Raw genomic sequence first — 24,452 nt, 5'->3', positions numbered from 1 at the left:
CAATTTTGAGAGATAAATATTTGGTAAATGTAGTAATGCAGTCTCCCAGGATAGGGTGGATTTATGATAACCCATTTTCTGTAAACGGACTTTTAGGGAAGTCCAAAGTTTGTGTGAATGATAACAAGACCAAAAAATATGTAGAAGATCTGCATTAGGGTGAGAACAACAAGAACATTTTATTAGCATCAAATTTGTTAAGTTTAGAAGGAGTGAAATATGTTATTGTTAATCATTAGTTGAGTGTAAAAGAGTTTTTGAAGGCGAGTATTCTAATGTATTTTTAATAGCTGAGAGTTTCTGATTTATAGATATGTGAGAATTGTGTTTGTCCCAATAAGTAGAAAAGAGGCACACTGTATTATGAATTATCTGATTTATAAGATTATAAGATTTAGATAACATTTTCTCTGGAAGCGTAAGGACTTGTATAATCACTTTATAGTTAGTGATATCTGTGTTATTTGGTGTGTAAAACTTAGCATTAACAATATCTCTCATTTGACGTAAAATGGTTAAATAATTAGTATTAACCTTGAGAATTTTGCGTATATTAGTGAGAGTTTCATTCTTGTACTGTATCAGATCCCAAACAGTGAGATCCTTAATCAGGGGAAAATTTGAAAGATTAATAGAAATATTATCTAAGTTAATATTAGGGTTTAAATGGAGAGGTTGCATTAATTGAAATATATTTTCTAAATTGACAAGTTTTAACAGTTCTTGAAAAGCAATAATTTTTTGTTTTAGAGAGTTAGGAATGTTTAACTTATTCATGACACCTAATGAAAGGAAAGGAAGAGCTAATGGATTAATATTTTTAGTTAAAATATGTTGATACCATAATTTTGTCCAAATAGGATATTGATTATACTTCTCAGTATTTATATTTAAGATAGATAATAGTTTATTGGCTGAGATAATCAAATAGTAAAGATGGAAATTAGGAAGACCAAGTCCTCCCCTATTTTTAGGCAAGATTAATTTAATGTAAGAAATTCTTACTGATTTAGGAAACCATAAGAAGCTAGCCAGAGTTTTATTAATTTTTGAAAAAAAAAAGATTTTGGAATCAACTGATCCACAGCATTGAATTGAAATAGCAGTCTGGGGAGAATATTCATTTTTATTATAGCTGCTTTTGATAAAAGTGCTAAATTTAGTAATTTCCATCTATTCAAGTCAAGTATAATAAACGACCATACTTTAGCTAGATTATTTTGAAATGTGGAGAGACCATTATGATTTATATGAATCCCCAAATATTTAAAATTCTGAACTATCCGAGCGGAGTCAGGAAACAAATATGATTTGTGAGCAAGTGGATTTATGGGAAGAATATGTGTTTTTTGAGTGTTAATCTGATATCCTGAGGCCTCTGAGAATTTTTCAATAGAACCAATTAGTTTTGAAAGGTCTGAGCAGGGTGTTTGAAAATATATTACAAGATCATCTGCAAAAGCCGACAAACAAACTTTAGTGTTAAGAATTCTAGGAATCTTATGGAAGGTACTTTGTGTTATATATAGTAATAAGGGCTCTATATATAAATTAAATAGAAAAGGAGATAACGGGCATCCTTGCTTTGTGCCATTAATGATCTTTATACTTTTGGATATTTTCCTATTAATATAAAGAAAGGTATAAGAGTTTTTATATAAAATTTTAATAATGTCTATGTAGGTAGATGGTATATTGAAGCAAGACATAATGTGAAACAGAAAGTCCCAATTAACCCTATCAAAAGCCTTAGCGGCGTCAAGAATCAGTGCATACATTGGATTTGAGTCGTTTTTAGCAAAGTGAATAAGAGAATCAATTGTCAAGGTATTATCCCATGAATGTCTATGTGACATAAAGAAGAAATCAAGAATGGTAAAACATTTTTTAGTCTAAAAGCAAGTAAAGAAGCTAAGATTTTGATATCAATGTTAATCAGAGAGATAGGCCTATAATTATTAGGATCAGTTTTTTCTTTGTCTCTTTTCAAAATTAAAATGGTTTTTGAGGTGTTCCAATACAAGTCAGATATACCATAAATCATTATGGAATTAAAAATTTCAAAAAGAAGGGGTGAAAGCTCAGATGAGTAAGTTTTAAAAAATTCAGATGTGAAGCCATCTGGTCCCGGAGATTTACTAGTCTTAAGTCTACTAATAGCTTCCGATATTTCTTTAATAGTCAATGGGGCAGAGAGTGTATTCTTTTGTTGATCGTTTAACCTAGGAAATTTAATAGAAAAGTTCACTATATGCTGTTTACCCCTAGGATTATTTTCCTTTGAGTATATCTCTGAAAACAATGATGTAAAAAGCTGCATAATTTCCAGATCAGTATTATGACTCTTGTTGTTATATTTTAGTGACGAAATTCTAGGAAGAGATTGATTACCTTTAATTATTCTGGCTAGCACTTTAGAAGGAACCTGTGCCCATTCAGAGTATGTAGCTAAGAGCCTTTGCTCCGATATGGTAAGATTATGTTGATGTAGAAGCAATAATTATTTTTGGGAACTTAATAATAGTTCATATGCAGAGGAATCAGGACATATTCTGTATTGATTTTCCAAATTTTGAATTTTTGATTTTAATTGTAATTCTTTATTTCTATATTGTTTTTTAAAATATGATGCTTTGTTAATTAATATACCTCTAAGGGTTGCCTTACATGCGGCCCATTGTATATCTAAAGGAATATCTGATGTGACTAGATTAAGATATGTTTCCTTTATTGTTTCAGTTATTAATTTATGTGTATTTTCATTTGAAAGTAAATTGTTATTCAGTGTCCAACTATTATATGAAGATGAATCTGGTGTATTTGAGGCCAAACAAATTCCAAGAGATATTCTAGAGTGGTCAGAAAAAAATCTAGGTTCAAGAGAGTAATTAATCTTCCTATAGGTAAGACAGTTAGAAATAAGAAAAAAATCTAATCTTGACCATGACTTATAACATTTTGAGTAATATGTGAAAAAGCCTTTTCTGTCATACTGTGTTATGAGAGAAATAGGGTCTGTAAGGTTTAGGTCTATTATTATTTCTTCCAAAGCAATGGATGCTTGGAAATTGTACGAGGAGGATCTACTAGTACGGTCAGTGTCAGGATTAATGATAGCATTCCATTCCCCCCCCCCAAAACAAAATAATGATCTTTAAAAGAAGAGAGAATATTATATATTTGTATAAAGAAGATATGTTGTTGTTCACAAGGGAAGATTAAAAATATAATTGGCTTATCAATGTTATAAAAACAGGAGATAATGTAACACCATCTTCCATTCACGTCATATTTCACGTCAGAAATAGTTCCCTGAAAATTGTTTTTAATTATAATGGCTACCCCACTTGATTTTGTACTATTACCAGCTGCTACTATCATTTTAATCCATTTCTTGTTTTTTTCTTTATCGAAGTCTTCTCTAGTTAGGTTTGTCTCTTGTAGAAAGCAAATATTAGCCTGGGATTTAAATAAAAGATGAAATAGTAGGGATCTCTTGTTTTTATTTTGTATTCCTCTCACATTCCATGAGTCAATATTTAAGGTCATAGTATTAAATAAAAATAGATATATAACATATATCTAAGATTTGACAAAATGTAATATTAACTATAAACCTCAGTACCTTATACTTATTATAATGTATCTTAATGTCTCCTAAAAAAATTATTTTTAAAGATCTTGTAATATTTCTTCCCAAGTACCCCGGTGCCTAACCACCCATTCCCGGCTAGAGAAGAAAAATAAAAATGAGTTAAGTAAGTGATTTTGGTTAACACTATCAATATCAATTGCATTGAATAAACATAATAAACTTTATATACAAGCCTAACTAAACAAAAAAAACATTATTATAATATCAAACATATTTACATATTTAACTAAATTCAAGATGTCCAACATGCTCAATCCCTACTCACTTATTTAGTATACAAGCTCCAATTTTAAGTAAAATATATAGCAAATTAAAGAATTTCCTCAACCTCGCATTCCAGATATTAAAATGAATCAAATTTATGTATATATTACCGTATATGAAAAGTATAAGGAAGATAGATTTAACATTACCCCATATATATAATACTTACTGTAAAAACTAATATTGATTGTATCGAACATAAAATGATGTTTTGGTTATGTATAAGATAACCATATATATAGCAGAACAAGATGAATTAAATTCAAGAAAATAATCATACAGTAAAAACATCATGTTTCATTTTGGTGATATTGTGAATAATTATGACAGTAATATCTAACTCAGAGCGTAAACATATGAAACATAGTTCTGGAAACAGGCATGTCTGTACCCCCATAAGCACATTTCACCTATCAGTCCCAAAATAAATAAATGTGTCAATCAAAAAAAAGATAAAAAACTGTAACACTATGAATTGTATAGTTGAGAGACATTTCTTAAATTTAAAAAAGCAGTAAACTATCAAGAAATGCACTCCACCATTCTCCTGTATGTACACATAAAATTATTTAAACAGAACAATTAAACCTGAATGGGAAAAACAGGATTATTATATAATACCTATATATACATCTGTATCATGTTCCTATTACAACACATGACCCAATATATATTTATTTAGCGTTTTATCTAAATATTTATATGTGAAAAACAACTTGCATATAATACCCCTGAACTAATATAAACATTAAATATAAAATGTGCTTTGAAAATAGATATAAAACATGTTAATGAGAAGAGAAAACAACCATTCATATTAAAAAGACCATTGTTTAGAACCAGTCACATCTTTACCAATAAAGAACAAAATATTGTCGTTCAGTTTATTCTAAATGTAGACAATGGCACATTATAAATCATTCATCTCAATAAAAAATTATTCTTCATTTTCTGTTTTGTCTTTTGTCATCTCATGTCTTGATGTTATTTAATGACAAATTAAATCTCTAGCCATACCGGTTGTTAAACTGACAATGTGAGAAGCCACTGAATTCAACTGTTATACTATCCCTTTAGTGTGTACATGTTTTTGTTATTACTGCTGCTTATTGAGTTATATGCCTTCGTTTATTCTTGCTATTCCATGACTATATACCACTTGGTAAAATGTAGCTTCAATTTATTATCATTAAGTAAGTCGTGGAGCATTCCACTCATTTTTTTTATATGATGGTTTGACCTACTGATATGGTCGGTCTACAATAGACCTTCTTGTTTTAGTTGACATTAGATTGACTGGCTTTTGAAGCCGTGATTGAAACTTGACTGGTTGTTATAGATGCAAGATTATCTTTCCAGGGCATCCACTTGCACTGCGGCTGTGTTTCATTTTTAGGAGACTGAGTACTTTCTGCGTTCTTTATGTGATGGCTCTAAGATGAGCTGTAGTTTTCGGATTATTTAAGATGAAGTGATTACACATGAGCGATTTGCGCTTTGGGGTAATTCACACAAAAGAACAACAGAAAAAAGTGCATGGTTTAATGTGTATGAGTAAATGAACGTTGCATTTCAGAAGTTAGCTTTAAAGTGAAACTAGCGAGTGTCCTCTGCGAATGATGACGTCACCGCCGAACTCCGTAGCTTCATAGAAGGTGCGTGGCATAGTAGAAACAGCATCTGATGAGAAAAACAGAAGATTTTCTCTCTGTCCAGCCTTGAGAGTTGCAATATCTCCCTCCAAAATGTTTATGGCTGAACTAGGGCACTGTAATTATTTAAACTAGAAAAAAACATGTACACTACTTAGGGAAACATAAAGACATCTGCAATGCTTATTTAAATTCAAAAGCTAGCTCCATATTCGTGAAGAAGTATATATGTACACAATAAAATCAGTATCTCTTTTCTTTTTACCTTTTTTAATAAAAAAAAGAAAGAAATATAATATATATATATATAAACACTGTGCACACTCTTGGTAGAAATAAATATTGAAAAATAGATAACACATACTGTCTGCAGTAGCATAGCATTTACAGGAAAAACATCACATTTGTAACCAACAGATAAGTGAAATATTAGGAGACAGATTCCGGAAGCTTTTTAAATGCTTTATAAAAAATATCTTTTGCTCCCTTAGGATCAGAACACATAAACTTTTTTTCATTTAATGTAAAAGACAAGGTATTTGGATAAGACATACGAAATCTTATCCCTCTTTTTATCAAGTCTGCACAATAGGGAGAAAGTTTTTGTCTATTTAGTTTTATTTGAGAAGGAAGATCCTGTGAAAAAGACAATTTGTGAGATTTCCATAGAAACTGTTTTTTAGTTTTAGCTGCTTCCAAAATTTGAAAAGTGTCTTGGAAGTTTAATAATTTAGTATATATAATCCTTGGTGAAGAAGTATCTTGACTTACACGTAGTGCACTGTGTGCTCTCTCTACAATTATATTTTTTGAGGATGCTTCACAGTTTAACAGTGCTTCAAAGATGCTTTTAGTCACATACAGCAGATTTTTATTATCATAAGATTCTGGCAAACCACGAATAATAATGTTGTTTCTGCGACTCCTGGCTTCTAAGTCTATCAATTTAGTTTGCATTTCAGAAATAATTTTATCTTTAGACTTTAGTTCACTTTCCAATGAAACAGTTTTTTATCTCTAGAGCAGAATTTCTATTTTCAATAACATCCATTCTGTCATTTATTTGCTTTAAAGTTTTACTAAAGTCAGCAAATTGCTCTGAGAAATTTTGAATAGCACTTTGTATTGGTTTTAATGCTAGCTTTAGTTCATCTAAATAAAAATTTGAGTCATTTAAGTCTTTGTTACTTACTTTGGAAGTTTCAGGAGATTGTTTAGATGTTCTCAATCTTTTGGAGCTGGTATCTTTTTCAGGTGAGAGCATTGAAGAAAATTTGGCCTTCGTGGACTGGGTCTCCATGGAGTCAGATTTAGTAGCCATACCCAGAGATAAGATGCTGATGACAGAGTGTCAGGTTCCAGGAAGATTCTGAAGCAGCAGGTGACCAAATCAGATAACACCACAAAAACTGTTCTGAGGTAAAATATATTCCAAAGTAAGATTTTCGAAGACAAAAATATTCCAAATGTATGGAAAAAGATTTGTAAAATCCTTTTATGAAAAAAACTGAGGAAAAAGATTGTTACAAAGTTGTAAAAAAATAAAGATGTTACAGATCTGTGAGGAGCTCAAAGAATAGGGACTAGTCTAGTCGGCAGCCATCTTGGAATGTCCGATAAAGAAATACTTCTGTCTGGCTCAACTCATAGATGTTATCATTCCTATGTTCTCATCCCTTATCATATCAGTTATAGAATACAATTCCCCCTTTGGCATGTATTTATCCAAATGAATCACACAACTAGAAAGACCATAGAGGTTCCTGATGAAAAAAGAAAATTAGTGGTTTGAAGACACAAAGTTACCAAGAGAAGCTCAAAACTCTGTTTCTGAGTTCTGTCTCATATCGACTCCTGCATCATGACCTATATCTGCTTTTGTGCCAGAAAGGACTCTATGCTTCTCTCTCTCCCACACTTCAACAAAGTGAATGTCTCCATAAATACCAGCCCAAAAGATATAAATCTTCAACAAAAAATAGACCTTCACTCCCAGTGCTCACTCCTACACTAGAATAAGCTACCTTTACATATCAAACAGAGTGTTAACCCAACTACCTTTAAGTAGAATCTTAGCAACTGGATGGGAATCCATAAATTCTCTACTGCTTAAACCTATATTGACCACCTGCAGGTGGAAGGTGTCCTTTGAGGGCATTGACTTCATGGTGCTTGTACTGCTTCAGCCATATACGATCCATGATGCTATGACACTATGATCTCACAGCCAAGATTCATGAGTCTTTAATCCCTCCTGCCATGGTGATATACTTCATTCAGCACTAATACCCTCTCTGTGAACATATAGTTCTTGAAGTCCCTTTCGGGCAAGTTCAAGAAGTGACTGAATGGCAGACAAGAATCAGCAGAATGGAGGAAGGCAGCACTGTTGTCATTTCACCAAAGTAGTTCTTGATCAAACCCTGCCACCCACAGGGCTGTCAGTTTAATGTCAGATGATAAAAGGGCAAAAAATAGAAAATTCTGAGAGGTCTTCAAGTAAAATACTTGAGAGCAAGCAAGCCAACACGACAATAACTTTTCTGGATTATCTGAGAACAGCATATTCCTTACAAAGTTCATAAGGTATATGACTGATCAGCATACAAAATGAAAACATGTAGTTAATAAGTTTTCAGTACAGGAGACTGACAAGGATCCTAGCTCAATTTCCCAGTTGTTGGAGAGTTCTGGCTGGTGAAATTGTGAAATTCTCACTGTAGGCAAATAAAAATGATTTAATCAATCCCTAGACTACGTGAAGCAGCTCATTAACAGATCATAGTTATACTAACTACCAGGCACTGATGACTGAAAAGATGCAGCATGTGCAAATTAGGTTTTATATTACGTCGAAATGTTGTAATATTAAATGCCTAAACATTGAATTGTATTCATTGAAACGCATTTACGCGAATCGATGAATACTTCCAGGGCAAAGATGTAGTTGGCCAACTACATGGTGTTGCCCTTTTCTCCACTGTAGTACAATCTCGGAGTTGGTATATTTAGTTGGGGGGTGTGGGGGTATGGGGGGAAAAGCCCCCCACATGAGTGGGGTTGTTTTAGGTTACGTTAGTTACATGGGATTGCAGGGCAAGTGTTTTTTTTTTTGCACTGTAAGTATTCATCGATTGGCGTAAATGCGTTTCGATGACCATGGGTCAATGTTTAGGTGTTCGATATTACGACGTTTCGATGTTGTAATATGGAGGGCAGATTACAGTATGGTCTTCAACAATCTTTATCAGAGAAGGGCAAAAAGAAAACTACGATATGAGTGGGAAGAAAAATGGTAGACTAAATGCAGTCCTAGCTGAAAGGTAGGATACAACACTATATTTGCAAGAGCACTATTCCACAGAAAGGCAGCATTGAGTGGCATACTCTCTTTATGGATCTCTTCTGGGTCCAGCATATATAGAGTGAATGTCTCTAATATTACAAGACATTACTAACATGAATATGATCTTTCCACTGATGGACAGAGCAGAGACCCTCAGAACATAATCAAAAGCTAATGGAGTAGACTGATGTCACCTTGGTTTCAGTGTTGAAAAATACACGGTGCTTCACGTGGGTTCCATCTACTCAAGAAAGACTCAACAGCTGTGAATAATCCACACTAGAGCACCACATTTAGAGATGTGTGGCTCATGACCAGAGCCAATATGATTATTCAAGAAAAGCATGAGAAAGCAGTAGCTAAAGCCAGAAGAATGCAAGGATGTGCAGTAAAATAGGATAGACTCATGATATAATTAATAACTGTATAATGCACTGTGCAGTAGGCCACATCCATAATACTATGTACAGTTCTGAAGTCTATAGAGATGATCAGAAAATAAGTTACTGAAAATAATATTGAGAAAAGTTTCAGGGGAAATGAGAGAACTGGATGGTGTGAACTGCAAGAAATGATGAAAGACTTGAGAATGTACTCAGTAGAAGACAAAAAGAAAAAAAAATACATCATCTGGGTCTCGAATGTACAAAGCTACATCCTAAATAGTACCAACTTCACTCAATATATGAAAAAGTATAATTTCACTGTGAGGGTGGAAATAGATTAAATTAAATTAAATGCTTAAAGAGTGGCAAAGTGGGCTACAGCAAACTTTGTGTAACATAGCATCTTTCTCCTAAACATAGTATTCTCATGGTCTGTCTTAAGACTCTAGAAAAAATTATGCCTTAGCTCAGCCCAATGTGAAAACATATATAAGGAAGATATCTGGATTTACTTATAGACCCAGCTCTTTAGATTACAAATAAATGGACTGAAAAGTAAAGGTTTGTCATATAATCATTTTCTTCTGACAACTACTTCTTGCTATAACTGCTTGCTATGTCACTTGTGTGGCTGGAAATCAATTATCAAACTGCAGTTTTTAAGTTTTGCTTGGAACAAAAAAGGTGTGAGAGCTTTATTCCTGAACATGGAGCCCAAAGGCATTCTCATTTAACAAAATATTTAATTAATGCTCCACAAAAAGAATAAATCCACGAACTTGCAAGCTACTAATGCAAACTTTTCATTCAATAAATAAAAAGTTTGCATTACTAGCTTGCAAGTTCATGGATTTATTCTTTTTGTGGAGTATTAGTCGGTTTGTTGCTGCTGTTTTTTTTTCCTGGTTTGTCTTTGAAAATATTTAATTAGTTTATTTGGCATTTGTTACAGCAAGAGGCTCTCTGGTTCGATTCTCGGCTGGAGTGCCTTCAGTGTGGAGTCTGCATGTCCTCCCTGTGGTTGCGTGGGTTTCTTCCAGGTGCTCCAGTTTCCTCCCACATCCCAAAGACATGCAGTAGGTGGATTGGACACTCTAAATTGGCCCTAGGTGTGAGTGTGTGCATGTGTGTGCCTTCTGTGGAAGGTTGAGTGCCGGGCTGGCAACTCGACACCGTAAAATTCCACTGCCAATCATGAACGGACAGATGATCCGCTGTGGCGACCCCTAACCGGGAAAAGCCAAAAGAAGAAGAAGAAGAAGATTTGGCATTTGTTAATTTGGTAGATGGGTCTGTCCATCATGGAACACTTTCAGCCATGACCTGAGCCACAGGAAACAACAAACGTGGAATAATTGTTTATGACAATGAGCTTATAAAGTACAGATGAGTACTACAAATGAAATATGTATGCAGTCATAAAATCATACCTATTTACAAAGAGGCATCAATTTACATAAGAAATTACGCTAGGTAGCATTCATACTTACAAGTGTAGAAAAGGATGAATGAGTATCTGTATGGAAAAATACAGTGCAACTTTAGTTTCGTGTTAGATACATATACTATTAGTAAAACTTCACAGCTAGAGAGATATACGGAGATGTAGTTTGTTCAAGTAAATGGAATGCTAGTTAAACCTATTCCGAAGTGAACAAACTCTGTAAAAATGCTGAAATCTCTAGTCCTTGCATGAAAACTCAACTTAGAAGTCATTCATTCTATATATGATAGTTTACTTCACAAAAGTTGTTACCGCAAATGACCAACATGCAAAAATACAGCATATTTTTAATTAAAAAAATGATGGTGTGGAGAATCACTTCATGTTCAATCATCTGCAGCTGGTAAGATGTCCGATGGTATGAAAATGACATCCCTGCACAGCTTATGAGCTTCCCACCGTTTAGTTCTTTAGTACTTTCTCAATAATGAATCCTGTGTTTCTGAGTTAAATCTGGAATTAAAGTAACTAAAAGAGTTTTGTGATGCAGTTTGTTGTTCTATAACTATACACTTTTTTTGGTTTGTTGTTTTTGTTTTTTTATGTAATTAGTGGGAGTTTGGTAAAGTTTTTCTTATCTTTTCCTTCTTTTTTGAGTGAATATATGCCACGCCTCATTTGGGCGGGCTTGATTTAGTTGCTTCTCATCATAATTTACTAGACTTGCTGGAATAAGGAATATTTTTTGTGGAATTTCCTGGAATGTAAGGAGGATCAGTTCTAAACTCAGAAGGCATACTGCACTTAAACAGATGAATAACCGGGGTGATAATGTTCATCTGATTTTATACAGATGTAATAGATGGGCTAGTAATCTTTTGCTTTCATCAAAACTAATTTTTAAAAAGTACAATGACATAATGTAAAAATGGAAATGTTGGTATTCTCAGAAGTATTAACACATGTAACAAGGGACTTAGGCCTATAAGTTACATCTTCCACTAAGGACCAGGACCAGATACACAAATGGGTAAAGACTAAAATAAAAATATTGTACTGCAAAGTAATTATAGCTTCTGTTTTGGCCTAATAGAGATGTGTTTGATCTGTTAACTTGTTAGACAAATTTGTCAAGAACCCTTGGACAAAAGACAGACAAAAACAGACAATAACGTGGTACTGTAATTGTATTTATTTATTTTACTTACACTCTGTTTACTAAGTTAGTCCAACTGGGCCAATGGCCTGGTTTGAGGAGAGATCTGAGTTGGACTTCATATTGACTAGGGCAAATTTGGCAAGGGCACTGGGGAACTTCAACTTTTTGGAGGGTTCCTCGACAGGAAGTAGAGAACAGTGGAGACTATGGAGGAGCATTTTGAGAGTTTGTTTGGTACAGATTTCTGTACTAATTATTACCAACACAGATGTTGCTGGAGTAACTTGATGAGAGTGAGCCTTTTGAATCATTGATTGGTTTGTGGAGCCAGATAATGGATAAATACTGTTCCTGGGAGCTGTAACTTTCCTGGTGGGTCCTTTTGTTTGCAAATTGGTAAAAAATTAAAACAGTTTCATAACAGGAATAAAAAGAGAAGATAGTTCCATTGCTATTAGTTAAGATAAAAGTTTGACTAATGTGGAGAGGTATGTGTCTAATTTTGTATTGTAATCACACTAACAATAGAACATGAAATGTTAAAAATATATCACCAGAAAATAATGCATATTTAAAATAATGCATATTTAAAATAATGAATATTACTTGGTGAGTTCAATAACCTCAGGAGATACATCACCTGGTGCAGATGGGATTCCAGTAAGTAGAAATATGACAAATTCATAATATATTTTATTGTAATTTTTGAATGACTGATTAAATTATGGTATTCAGGATGAATATATTTGTTTTTAGAGAAGAAATTTCAAATCAGAAGCAATTAACTTTAAATAACACAAATTAAGTGTTTTGTAAAATACTGCAAGAGAGACTAAGCAAGGTTTTATATCATGTATACATCCCTGATATGTACATCATTAAACACAAACCTATTTGAAATGTGTTACATTTACTATGTGAAATTATAAATAGTATAATGACCACTAATAATAAGACAATATTGCTAAATTCTGATATACATAAAGCATTTTAAATAATTGCATATAAGTTATGCAATGTACTTGTTAGTCATAACATTAGTAATAAATTGATATTTGAAATTAAGTGTGTTTATAAACATTTTTGGACCAATTAATGGTTGAATATGAAATAAGATAAAAATTGTAGAATTGTTAAACAAGGGTGCCCACATGGTGGTTTAATGTTCAGTCTGGTGATGAATGCAGTTATTGAAGAATTCTATCAGTTTTAAAATCATGCATGTGATTTGGTATTTTTTTCCTTAGATTATTTTTGGTATATGATAATGATTTAATAAAGTAATAATGTCTGAATATAGGAAACAGATTGTGTTAAACTAACCTGATCAGAGGTTCTAAGATGTAGGTATATTCCTTTCCACAAAAAGAGATATGTACCTTGTGATTGTTATTTAGAAATTATGCATTTCTTTCTATGACAGTGTAACATCTTATTAGAAAAATTTAAAAATTAAAATATGTGGAAAGTATTTTGAATGTCATTTAGTAAGACTATATACACCAGATAGTCCCACCAGTCACACAAATCCTTTACAGGAGTGAGCCAGGAGCAATGTCTGGTTAAGTGACTTACTTAAAGTCACACAGTAGGCAAGTGAGTGTTGAGGGAATCAAACCCTGTACCATATACACACATACACACACACACACACAGAAACCACACACACACACACGCACGCATGCATGCACACACACACACACACACACAAACACACACACATATTTTTATATATATATATATATATATATATATATATATATATATATATATATATATATATATATATATATATATATATATATATATATATATATATTTATATGGGTTCCCTTCAGAAGCTCGAAATACTAAAATGTCGAATTTCAGTATCTCGAGCCTAAGAAGCCGAATCCACATAATAGCGAAAGTTTAGAAGTGTGAAATTCAAAACCTCGAATATCACAGGTTTTGAATTTCGCACTTCTAAACTTCCACTGTGGTCATGTATTCAGGTACTTGTGTGTGTGTTAAGGGGTTTGGGTAGGGGCTGTGGTGTGTGTCAGTGTGTTTTGTTGCTGTGATGTGTGTGTGTGCGAGGAGAATGTAGCTTGTGTGGTGGTGTTTTGTGTGTGTTTGTATGTAGTGTGATCTCGGAGTGGGAATATTTAAGTAGGGGGGTGTGGGGGTGTGCAGGGGGGCTTTCCCCCCCTGTTTTCATGTAGTAGAAAGATTGTGTGTGTTTGTGTGGATAATGGTGTGTGTGTGTGTGTGTGTGTGTGTGTGTGTGTGTGTGTGTGTGTGTGTGTGTGTGTGTGTGTGTGTGTGTGTGTGCGTGTGTGTGTGTGCGTGTGTGTGCGTGTGTGTGTGTGTGTGTGTGTGTGTGTGTGTGTGTGTGTGTGTATGTGAGTATCTATATATCTATATATATCTATATGGATCCCTATCATATGATAGATTCAACCAAACACCCTAATAATGGGCGACTTCAACTACCCCACCATTAACTGGGAAAACTACTCGTGTACCAACTCCTTAGCTCAACGCTTTCTGGAATTCATAAACTCCAATGCCCTTGATCAACTTATCCACACCCCCACCAGGGGCAACAATATCCTAGACCTAGTCATTACCAACATGAGTGACCAATGTTCCACACCTGAAGTCAACTCTTTGTTGGTCCGATCCGACCATAAGCTAATCGTCCTTGATATCCACATATCGCCCCCACTCCCATTAAGGCAACCACAGTAAAAAATTTCTCCAAAGCCAATTCATGCTTCTTAAGACAGAAGTGGTGAACTTCATGGCACCCATGCAGATGGACAATACAGTTACAACTGCTGAATCCTACACAAATGCACTCTATAAGCATTTACACGAGTGCATGGATTGTGCTATCCCAAACAGAACCAAGACGCTATCCTCCAACAAAAGGAAGCCAATCTGGTGGTCCTCTGCCATAAACAAACTGTACAACAGAAGAAAGAAACTGTTGCAAAATAGAGTAAAATCCCATGAGTGGAGGAGCTCCCTGGTCAGCCTCAGTAAGAAGCTGAGATCCCTTATAAGATCCTCCAAAGCTAGCTACGAAAACAAAATTGCCACTAATTCCAAGGACAACCACAAAGCATTCTATAGTTATGTCAAGAATATCGATGGCAACACTCAGATCTGCTCTGAGTTACAGCACAAAGGCAAGAAAATTACAGAACCAACGGATATTGCCAACATCCTGGCAGATAGGTTCAGTGCTAACTTTACCCCCCTCTCACCCCCTAAAGGGCCCATCTCTATACAAGAAGAATGTAGAGTCCCTGCAATCACAACTATGCAGGTAAAAGCTGCACTCTTTAAAGCCAAAAACACAGCATCCATGGGACCAGACAACATCCCAGGCTGCGTTTTACACAAACTTCAGAATGAACTGGCTCCCCACTTAAGCACCATGTTCAATAATAGCCTTGCATCAGGCTTTGTGCACAATAAATGGTGCACAGCAACAGTTATCCCACTCCTCAAAGGGGAGCCACCACTGATCCTGGGAACTATCGACCTATTAGCCTGATGAGCCTGGTCTGCAAGGCCATGGAATGCATCATCATGGAACCCATAAACAAAGACATTGGTAACCTCCAAACTATGGATCCCACCCAGTTCGGGTTTGTGAAAGGCAGATCATGCCTCCTGAACCTGATTGACTTCTTTGAGGCAGTCACCAAAGCTGTAGATGAGGGTAAGGTTGTTCACACAGCCTATCTTGACCTCGCCAAGGCTTTCGACACCATCCCCCATTCTGGAATTATAGCTAAACTCACTAAACTAGGTAGTAATCCCTACGTCACAAGATGGGTTGCCAACTGGCTTGCTGACAGAACCCACACTGTAAAAGTTGCAGACTCCAAATCTGACCTCAAAGCAGTGACAAGTGGAGTACCACAGGGTTCCATCCTGGGACCTCTCCTGTTTGGTATCTACTTTTCTGAAGTACAGACTATCACAGAAGGCCTCTGGCTAACAAAGTTCACAGATGACTGCAAACTAGGAGCCATAGTTAAGCCCCCAAATGATGTGGACATCCTATAGAAGGGTCTCACTGAGATAGATGCCTGGTGTCAGAGCCATGGCCTCAAGCTCAATGCCAAAAAGTTCAGTTTCATCCCCTTTGGTAAAAACTCAGTACCCATGAACTACCACATAGGCAGCAATATACTTAACACCGAATGTGTGATAAGAGACCTTGGGACCCAGGTGGACAGTAGTCTCTCCTTTGATAGTCACATTGCCACAGTAGTCAGGAAGTCCTTCTACATGGCACACCTCATCAAAAAAGGGTTCTCATCCAGGAAAAAGAAGTCATTGTTCCCCTCTACTCGACACTCATTAGACCCATTATAGTGTACAACGCCCCTTTTGGAATGTACCTCACAAGACATCTGCAGCAGCTGGAAAGGCCAAAGAAGTACCTCACAAAGAGGATTACTGGCCTCAAACAAATGCCCTACACTGACTGCCTCAAAAAACTCCAGCTTTACTCCATAGCATATCACCTACTCCGAGGTGATCTCTGCCTAACATATAAAGCTATGCCAAATCCAGAGCTGTTGGACATGCTACACCTAAAGAAATCCCAATTCCTCTGAGCTACATGTTCTAGGGACCTAAACCTTGTCACCACAATAAACAGGACATGCTGGAGGGATAGATTCCTTTCCCAGAGACTTCCCATACCCTGGGACAGGCTACCCATCTATGTCAAGCAAAGTTCTTCATTAGCACTCTTCAAGAAAAATCTTGATGAGTGGATGGGAAATAGGAAATACACCCCAGGGATCACTTCTGTGTCTCTGCTCGACAGTGGCACAGGAAAATAACTTTCTTGGGTGGCGTAAGCCAGGGAATCTTGTTGGCTAGGCTTACGTAGGCCCTTGGGCCGATAGCCTAGTACCTGCCTATGAACATATGAACCTATGACATAAATCAATAATAGATTCCTATTACCTTGATAAACCATAATAAAATCTAAGATTCCTATTAATGCATGACAGATTACAGAAGTGGAAGAATGTAAAGGTTATCTGTGGAGATTAGTTATAAGAACATTGTCTCTCAAAGGACAAAAAATATAAAGTTATAGCACAAAGGTTGTATAATATTTGTAATGTGAAAGAAACATTAGAACATGCTTTGTTAACATGTCATACAGTGACACAGTATTGGCAAGAAGTAGGTAGTATATATTAGTAGATATTAATAATCTGCTTCAGTTGCAATTACCTATTTTAATTTGTAGATATTATGAACCAACAGCCAAAAAGGGAAAAGATTATTATGATAAGGTAGGTATAGGTGTAGCATGGCTCTTATGGAGATCACATTGTAAAGAGTTACTATGAAATAGGTTAAAGAATTGTTCTGTAAAATTAAAGAAGTTACAACAATGGCTGTGACTGAAAGAGTGGAGTAAACATTAATTTGTTTTAAATAATTTTGTTATAACTTTGTGCTTGTTACTTATATCTATATAAATGTCTGAAATGGCAGATCATTTTCTCATGTGTATATAGACAAATCTGTACATAAAATGTGCATAAATGAAATTATTAATAAAGTATGCTACTGATTTGATTAGTGCATTGGGATCCTTCACACCCACCTGAGCTACCATTCACTCAACTAGATGGTAGCTCAGTTTAATGTCGTATCTGATGGATGAAGTGGATACAAGTGTGAAATGCTATAGCATTTACAAAGAATAGTAACAACGGCAGCTTTATTCATTCAAGGTACTTAAACAGTGGCTACAGGATATATTTTAGCAAATATATTACTGTCTACTTATCCTTGCTAAACATTTGCACAACTTTGCAATGGGACCACAACTTTAGAATGTCTCTAAAAGCATGTAAAATGACCTATTACTGTATCCAACTGGATTGTCTAATAAGGTATATAATGACTGCAGTTCTGAAGGATCATATGTCACTGAAAAACTTATGAGATGCAAATGATTTCCATTTAGCTGACGCTTTTGACAGGGAAAAAAAAGTTATTTGTTTTTTTCAGGAATACTGTGGATATGGCCAGTGGAGTAAAACACACCATTATATTGAGAATAGAGAAGTAAACAGAGCTAAAATGAGACAAGATGTTGGCTAGTGCAACAGTTGTGGAACAGTAACTTATGCATGGATATGCCAGTGTTATTGACATGTGCTGTACTGGGATGCGGACTGCATTGCTCAGAGAAGCATTGGTGCTATATGTTCTGCTGGGGATGACTTGTGATCTGTCAGCAATGGGGCCAAAGTTTGTCACTAAAATCGGAAGACCATATTAAAATTCAGGAATGAGTGTGCTGGGTGGGGGTCATACATATATTTTTTAGGGGGTTAGGAATATTGTAGCTTTAAAGGCAGTGTATAATTAGGCAAAAGATTTATTACAGCTGGGGTTAAAACTGAAACTGAAGGGAAGTAACACAGCAGTTAATCCACAGCTGCCACAATTTAACTCCAGAACTCATAGAGGAGCCTCTTGGCATTTTTCTACGATTAGACAAGTAAAACCCCTTGATGTCTGTCTGTTTTAGCTTACTCATGCTTACATTAATAACTACAGAGTTGTGTTACACACAAGTTGCCGAAACATGTCAGCTTAAAGTTTACCTGCTGGGCAGCACAACTGCACAGGATGCTGTCTACAACTGCTAGAAGTTACAGCTGTGTAAGCAAAGTTAACCATTACTGTACATGTTCAAACAGAAGATTATGTCAGTAGACTAAGCTATGTGTATTATATCCTTCAAAGGATATAACAAGCAGCCAGCTGTTAAAATGTTAGGGCACATACTATGTATCCCAGGGGCGGCTCATGCTATAGGACTGCGGGACTGCAGCCCTCCCATCTGTAAAATGGGTCCCCCACCTGTAAGTCCCCCCAATGTAGAACATATAAAAATAAAAAATATCTCCCAATGTAGAACATATAAAACTAAAAAAAATATCTCCTGGACTCAGTGCATGCGTGCTTAGTTCCTGACTGCTGTGTTAGGCAGACCAGAACTCCAAGCATGCATGCTCAGGCATTCCTGAGCTCCAGACTGCTCAGTTAGGCAGTCTGGATAGGGACGGCAGGAAACTCCGCCCTTCCAACCCAGAGATCTGTGCTGTGACGACTGCACAAACCGGAAGGTCACTGGACTGCATCGCTCGCAGGCTGGACCAATAGTAGGAGGCTCCAGCCTCCTCACATCTCGCGGGAGACCACAGCATGCGCAGGCCAGTATGGAGGGCTGATCGGGCGGGCACAGGATCGCAGAGACCATAGCATGCAGGACCAATTGGAGTTCTGGAAACAGGTGATCGATGTGGAGGAGTGTGTTGCAGAGTACAGGATCGCATGGCAGGCCGTTCAGGAGACAAGTAGGTGGTGATTACTGTGTGTGTGTGTGTGTGTGTGTGTGTGTGTGTGTGTGTGTGTGTGTGTGTGTGTGTGTGTGTGTGTGTGTGTGTGTGTAATGCCCCAGTTGCTTCATGGTGGTGGGTAGAAAATAAGGCTTAAACCCTGTACCTTGGGCCCAAGTGACAAGAGCCTGAATTCCCTACCCACCACCATTTCTAAAACATTTGCAGATTTTTGCCTCATATCTGTTCTGTTCCTCATAAAATCTGTGGTTTCTGTATTTTTGTTACTTAAAACAGACAGTAGTGCAGTGGTGCAGTAGTAGCAGTGTTGCCTGACAGCTATGGTTGTCTGATTTGATTCTTGGCTGGGGTGCCTTCTGTGTGGAGTCTGCATGTCCTCCCTGTGTTTGTGTGGGTTTGCTCTGTTGTCCTCAGTGGATATTTGTCCCTATTTTTTGGACTGTATTCCCCCATTATTGGCTTTGTCCAGGTTTTGTGTGCCAAGGTTGAGAGCTATGGTGATAACTGAACTCACTGAATATGTTTGGGGGCTGTATTCCCCCATTATTGGCATTGTTCAGGTGTTTTGTGCTAAGATATTGACAGCTATGGTGAGAACTGAATTCACTAAATGGTAACCATTTAAGTTTCAGTCTTCATTTCTTTCATAAAAATAGATGATTTGTCATAGTGGTATGTTGCTCTGGCTGTTTTGCACAGGGACCTGGGTTTAATACTTGGCAGTGAAATGTATGGTGGTAACACAGCATTTTATTCTAGCAACTTTCCAACATTATACAAACAATGTTTAAAATGTGTCCCTGGTTTTTGGGCTTTTGCCCCCCCTCCCCAAATACATGTTGGCTTTGCCCAGATTTCTTGTGCTGCAAAGTTAAGAGATACAGCTGAGTGTCGAATAGATTTTACAAGGAGCTGAGAGCTGCAGGGGAACAAAAGTTTAGTGCTGCTTATGCCGAGTCTGCTTACATTGTAGATAGCACAACAGGTAATGTACCTGCTTTTGATGCAGAAGGCTGTGTGTTCTAACCCCACAGAAAGGTAGATTCATTGCTGATACTGTACTCTGTTGTACAGGGGATGAATGCTGCAGTCCTCTTTGGCGAAGATACCTAGTAACTATGAACCTGTTATCAGTTTACCATCCATTCCCTATTGCGATATTACTAGCATTATAATTTTTTAATGCAACATAAGCAATTTATTCCTCAAGAGCAACAGGCACTTTATTTGTAGATGAAACAATGACATATAAAGTTGTTTGCTAGCAGTAACCTCTTCATTAGTTAACAGATTTATTTAATGTGGAATTATTTAGATGACATTTACGTCTTCAGAGATCGTGCATATTTACTGATACTGGTGGACTTTTGAAGTTTGAGTAGACTTTTATGATGGAAATGTTCTGAATTGGGCAGTTCAACTGCACTGTATTGTACAAGGAATATAATTTAATACAGTCGGGAAGGTGTATCAAAGAGCATGTATATGTTTTGTGTTCAAGGGGCTTATGATTTGAAAACAGCCCAAAATTAGTCTTTATCTACCACTGGCAAAATGTATTTTCTTTGAATGTGGGTTTCAGTGCTGTTTCAATGAATGTGAGTTTCAAAGGCAGAGAAGTTTTAATGCTAAGTCTATTTTCATTGTGAGACTGCATTGCTTTGTTTAGCAGATATCTATTAGGGTTTATGCTGTAAAATATAAAATAAAACTTTTAAATGAAATCCATATCATCGCAGAAGTAAAGCAGTATGCACATTACAGTGTTTATGGCAAATGGGGCGAAATAACCAAGGAATGGGACATTGGAATGGCTGCAGGGGGGGACGCTCCATTCAACCATGATTTTGTGAGCGGGGGTAGGGCAGCAAAACTCAGACAGCCACGACTGAACTATACCTCTCAACTGTCCAGAATTTTGCAGAATGAATAGATTTTTGCTTCTTATTTTTGGTTTGTTCCTCATAAAATTTTTGGTTTTCTGCCAAATCATTTAGGAATGATATCACTAAATAATGACAGACATTGAGTTTCAGACGTCATAACCTTCAGAAAAATGCATGCTAAAGCAAGACCTGTTATTCTATCAACTGTCTTAAGTTTATACAAGAGCAATTTTTAGTACTGTTTGCATGTTCCCCCAATATATTTGGCCTTGTCCAGATTTCCTGCATTAAGAGGTTGAGAGGTATGTGCAAATAAATCGCTTTGTAGAATTAGGAATATCCAAACCTCTTAACTGTCCCCAATTTTGGCTCAAAATGTTGCTCTCCCCCTAATAATCCCTCTGCAAAATGGCAATTTTGGAAGAAAACGTGGAGGGTTTACAATTATAAATAACTGTAATGATCAGAGTTATAGATTACTTTTATTTCAGAAATGCATGTAGATGATCTTATTTTGTCAGCTGCTCAAGTTAACAGTACTCATTTTAAAAATGTGTCCCTTCTTTGACAGGTTCCCAGCTGTATTGTGTGGCAATTTTATATTTTTGCATAACATTTTTGGTCTGTTTTTCATAAAATTGTGGTTTTCTGGCAAATTAGTAGCAAATCATTAAAGACTGAAGTTAGAAAATAATGGCAGACATTTGAGTTTCAGATTTCATACCTTCAAAAATTCATACTAATGCAAGACCTACTACTATTCTATTATCTTTCTAAGTTTATAAGAGCAATATTTAAACATTGTCCTTATTTCTGGGCCTGTGTCCCACTTCTGTGTATGGCTTTGTCCAGATTTCTTGCTCTGAGGTTGAGAGGTATGAGTGTCAGAGCCATCACCATCAGCCAGAGACATTTCAAACTGTCACCTACTTGTTGCACCCCACTCCCCCTTGTAGTGGCTGTGGATGTGTCCAAGCAAGGCAAGGAGCAGTTATGCAGTGTAAGTGTGCAGAGTATTCCCCCATCCAAGGTAGACCACAAGTACGACCGTGGCTTTTCATCTGTCCTTGATTTCACAGAATGTTCTGGTTTTCTGTCATATTTTTATACTGTTGATTTATGCTTCTTATTATTCAGAAAATGCATGCTGTTGCAGTGCCCTGTTGCACTGTATTAAAGTAGCAATGCTTTATTGACCATCAGGCAAGCTTGTCGGAGATTGTAAGATGCAAGTAAGCTTTAATAAGCATACTGTTAAAGAATTACCAACATTGAAAGCCTTTTCATTGTTGCCATGCAGAGAATATTTACATAACTAGATAACGTATAAGCATTAGGTATTGAAATGCATATGACAATATTTGAAATAAAGGACAGGATTACAATATTTTCAGAAGCTCATTACATTTGTTGGAGACTTGCGGTTATCTTTGCAGGCTTCACCCGAATGCCAGTCTATCATGTGTGGTCCATAACTTGTGCATTAATCCTTTAAGCAATTTATCTTGAGCTTGTTTCTTGTTTGCTGTTCATTTTTTACTTTGATCATGTGTTCCCCATGAAACAAGTAGATAGCTGTTGTCAGGCAGCAGGTCTTTTTTGGATAAGAAACATTTTTACAAGTGGGGGTTTCACAGAGATTGCTACTTTCAGCATGTTACTTGGTAATTTTATAAAGCTGAATATAAATTATAATTAGAACTGCAGTGCAAGGAGAAGTGGTTTGAGCTGAGTGATGCTTGCTTTATTTTATACTTGATTCTGACTGGCATTCCAGTAATGTATTTAAAAAGCAATTTATTTTTCATGCCTTACAGCCTTTGTGTTTCCATCTAGATATTGAGTAAGTTGCCATGTAGCCAATGCATTGAAATATTTTTTTCTTCTACACTTCATTTTGTCTTGATTGGACTCTCGTAATGATGGTTTGGCACCCAGGACAGAATATTTAATTAAAGTTCTAGTTGTGGTTTTGAGCATAGCTCCACCCCTTTATAGTTGGCCACACCCCTTCCCATTGGCCCCACCCATTCAGCTGTCTCCTGCAGCCCCCTTTAATTTGAAGTCACCAGCCGCCACTGATGTATCCTAATTCCTAATCACTAAAGGGCTCAGGAAGACGCATATAAAGTCAATGGTTAGGTACAAAAGCCTTCAGAACTTTCTTGCCTCAGAGTAAGGAAGGCTAGAACCTTATTTATTAAGTAAACAATAGGAAAAATGTAAATAAAAATATCCACACCTTGGCAAGAAAAAAAAACACACACAAAAGAGGAGATGGAGTAAGGGTATCCCTATTGCAGCAATGATCTATTCAAATACTTACTGTTATGGTAAGTTTACTTACACATCTGTACTATGTTCATCATTAGCTCTCTGTTACAGTAGCCTAAGCTATTTTGTAAGATTACTGTAGCTTATGAGTATATGTGAGTGGGAATTCAAGAATCCAGGAACCTCATTCATCATTGAATAAAGATCTGCTTAAACCTATGACTGAACTGTTGAACTGTTTTTTTTTTTCTCGCTGGAAAGAAAACTTTATTTTTGTTAAGTTTTGTTAAGTTAGCTGAAGCCAGGATCCAACATCCTGAACAGTTATCTCCATTCCTAAACTTTTACTTTGTCCTGCAGAGTGTTGAGGCTGCATTTTGGGATGCCAGATAAGTGTTGCATATATTTAAATTTTTAAAAAGAAATAGCATGGGACAACCATCTAGAAATTTCCTGCTTTGACACTGGTTGTCCTTTTTTTCTTACCTTCATAGGAGACAAACAGCTGATCAGGTTTTCTGAAGGATTTAGTGATTTAGTTCTGTCCAAGTAATATCTGAGCTGCCTATGGACACAGAGTATTTAGGATTCCTTCTTCCTGGATTTTAAGTTCCGGAAAGAATACAAGTGAATTAACAGATTAGTTCAAACTGAACTATGAAACCACTTTACACATAAAAGAAGAATCTGTTGTGATAGAAACCCGGTCTTTGTGGAAAATGAAAGAGTGTTCACTCACCATAAGAGCTTATAACTCAGATATTCTTCTATCAGAAATCAGAGCAATGAGTAATAATATTTTTAATGTTAAGAACCTGAAATTAGCCTGATGTGCTGGTTCAAATGAAAGAAATCTTAGTTTTCAAAAACAGAGTTAAGATCCCATGGATACATCACATATTTTCCATGTGGACAGATACGTGTAACCCCTTTACAAAACTGACTTATGAACATGTAGAAAAGGGGGTCTAAGGGCAGAC

General features: G+C 36.1%; 1 protein-coding gene across 2 annotated transcripts in view; it reads left to right on the top strand.

Moving 5' to 3' along the window:
- LOC122810855 (urea transporter 2-like) overlaps positions 1–24,452 on the top strand; it is a 1,084,839-nt gene that overhangs the window by 61,956 nt on the left and 998,431 nt on the right. The gene's annotated exons all lie outside the window — the stretch shown is intronic.

Source organism: Protopterus annectens, chromosome 1.part1 (assembly GCF_019279795.1).
Source record: "Protopterus annectens isolate FY-2018-M chromosome 1.part1, PAN1.0, whole genome shotgun sequence".
In the NCBI taxonomy this organism is placed as follows: Eukaryota; Metazoa; Chordata; order Ceratodontiformes; family Protopteridae; genus Protopterus; species Protopterus annectens.
The sequence above is the reverse complement of the archived record's forward strand: the minus strand, read 5'-3'. Positions and strand labels throughout refer to the sequence as shown.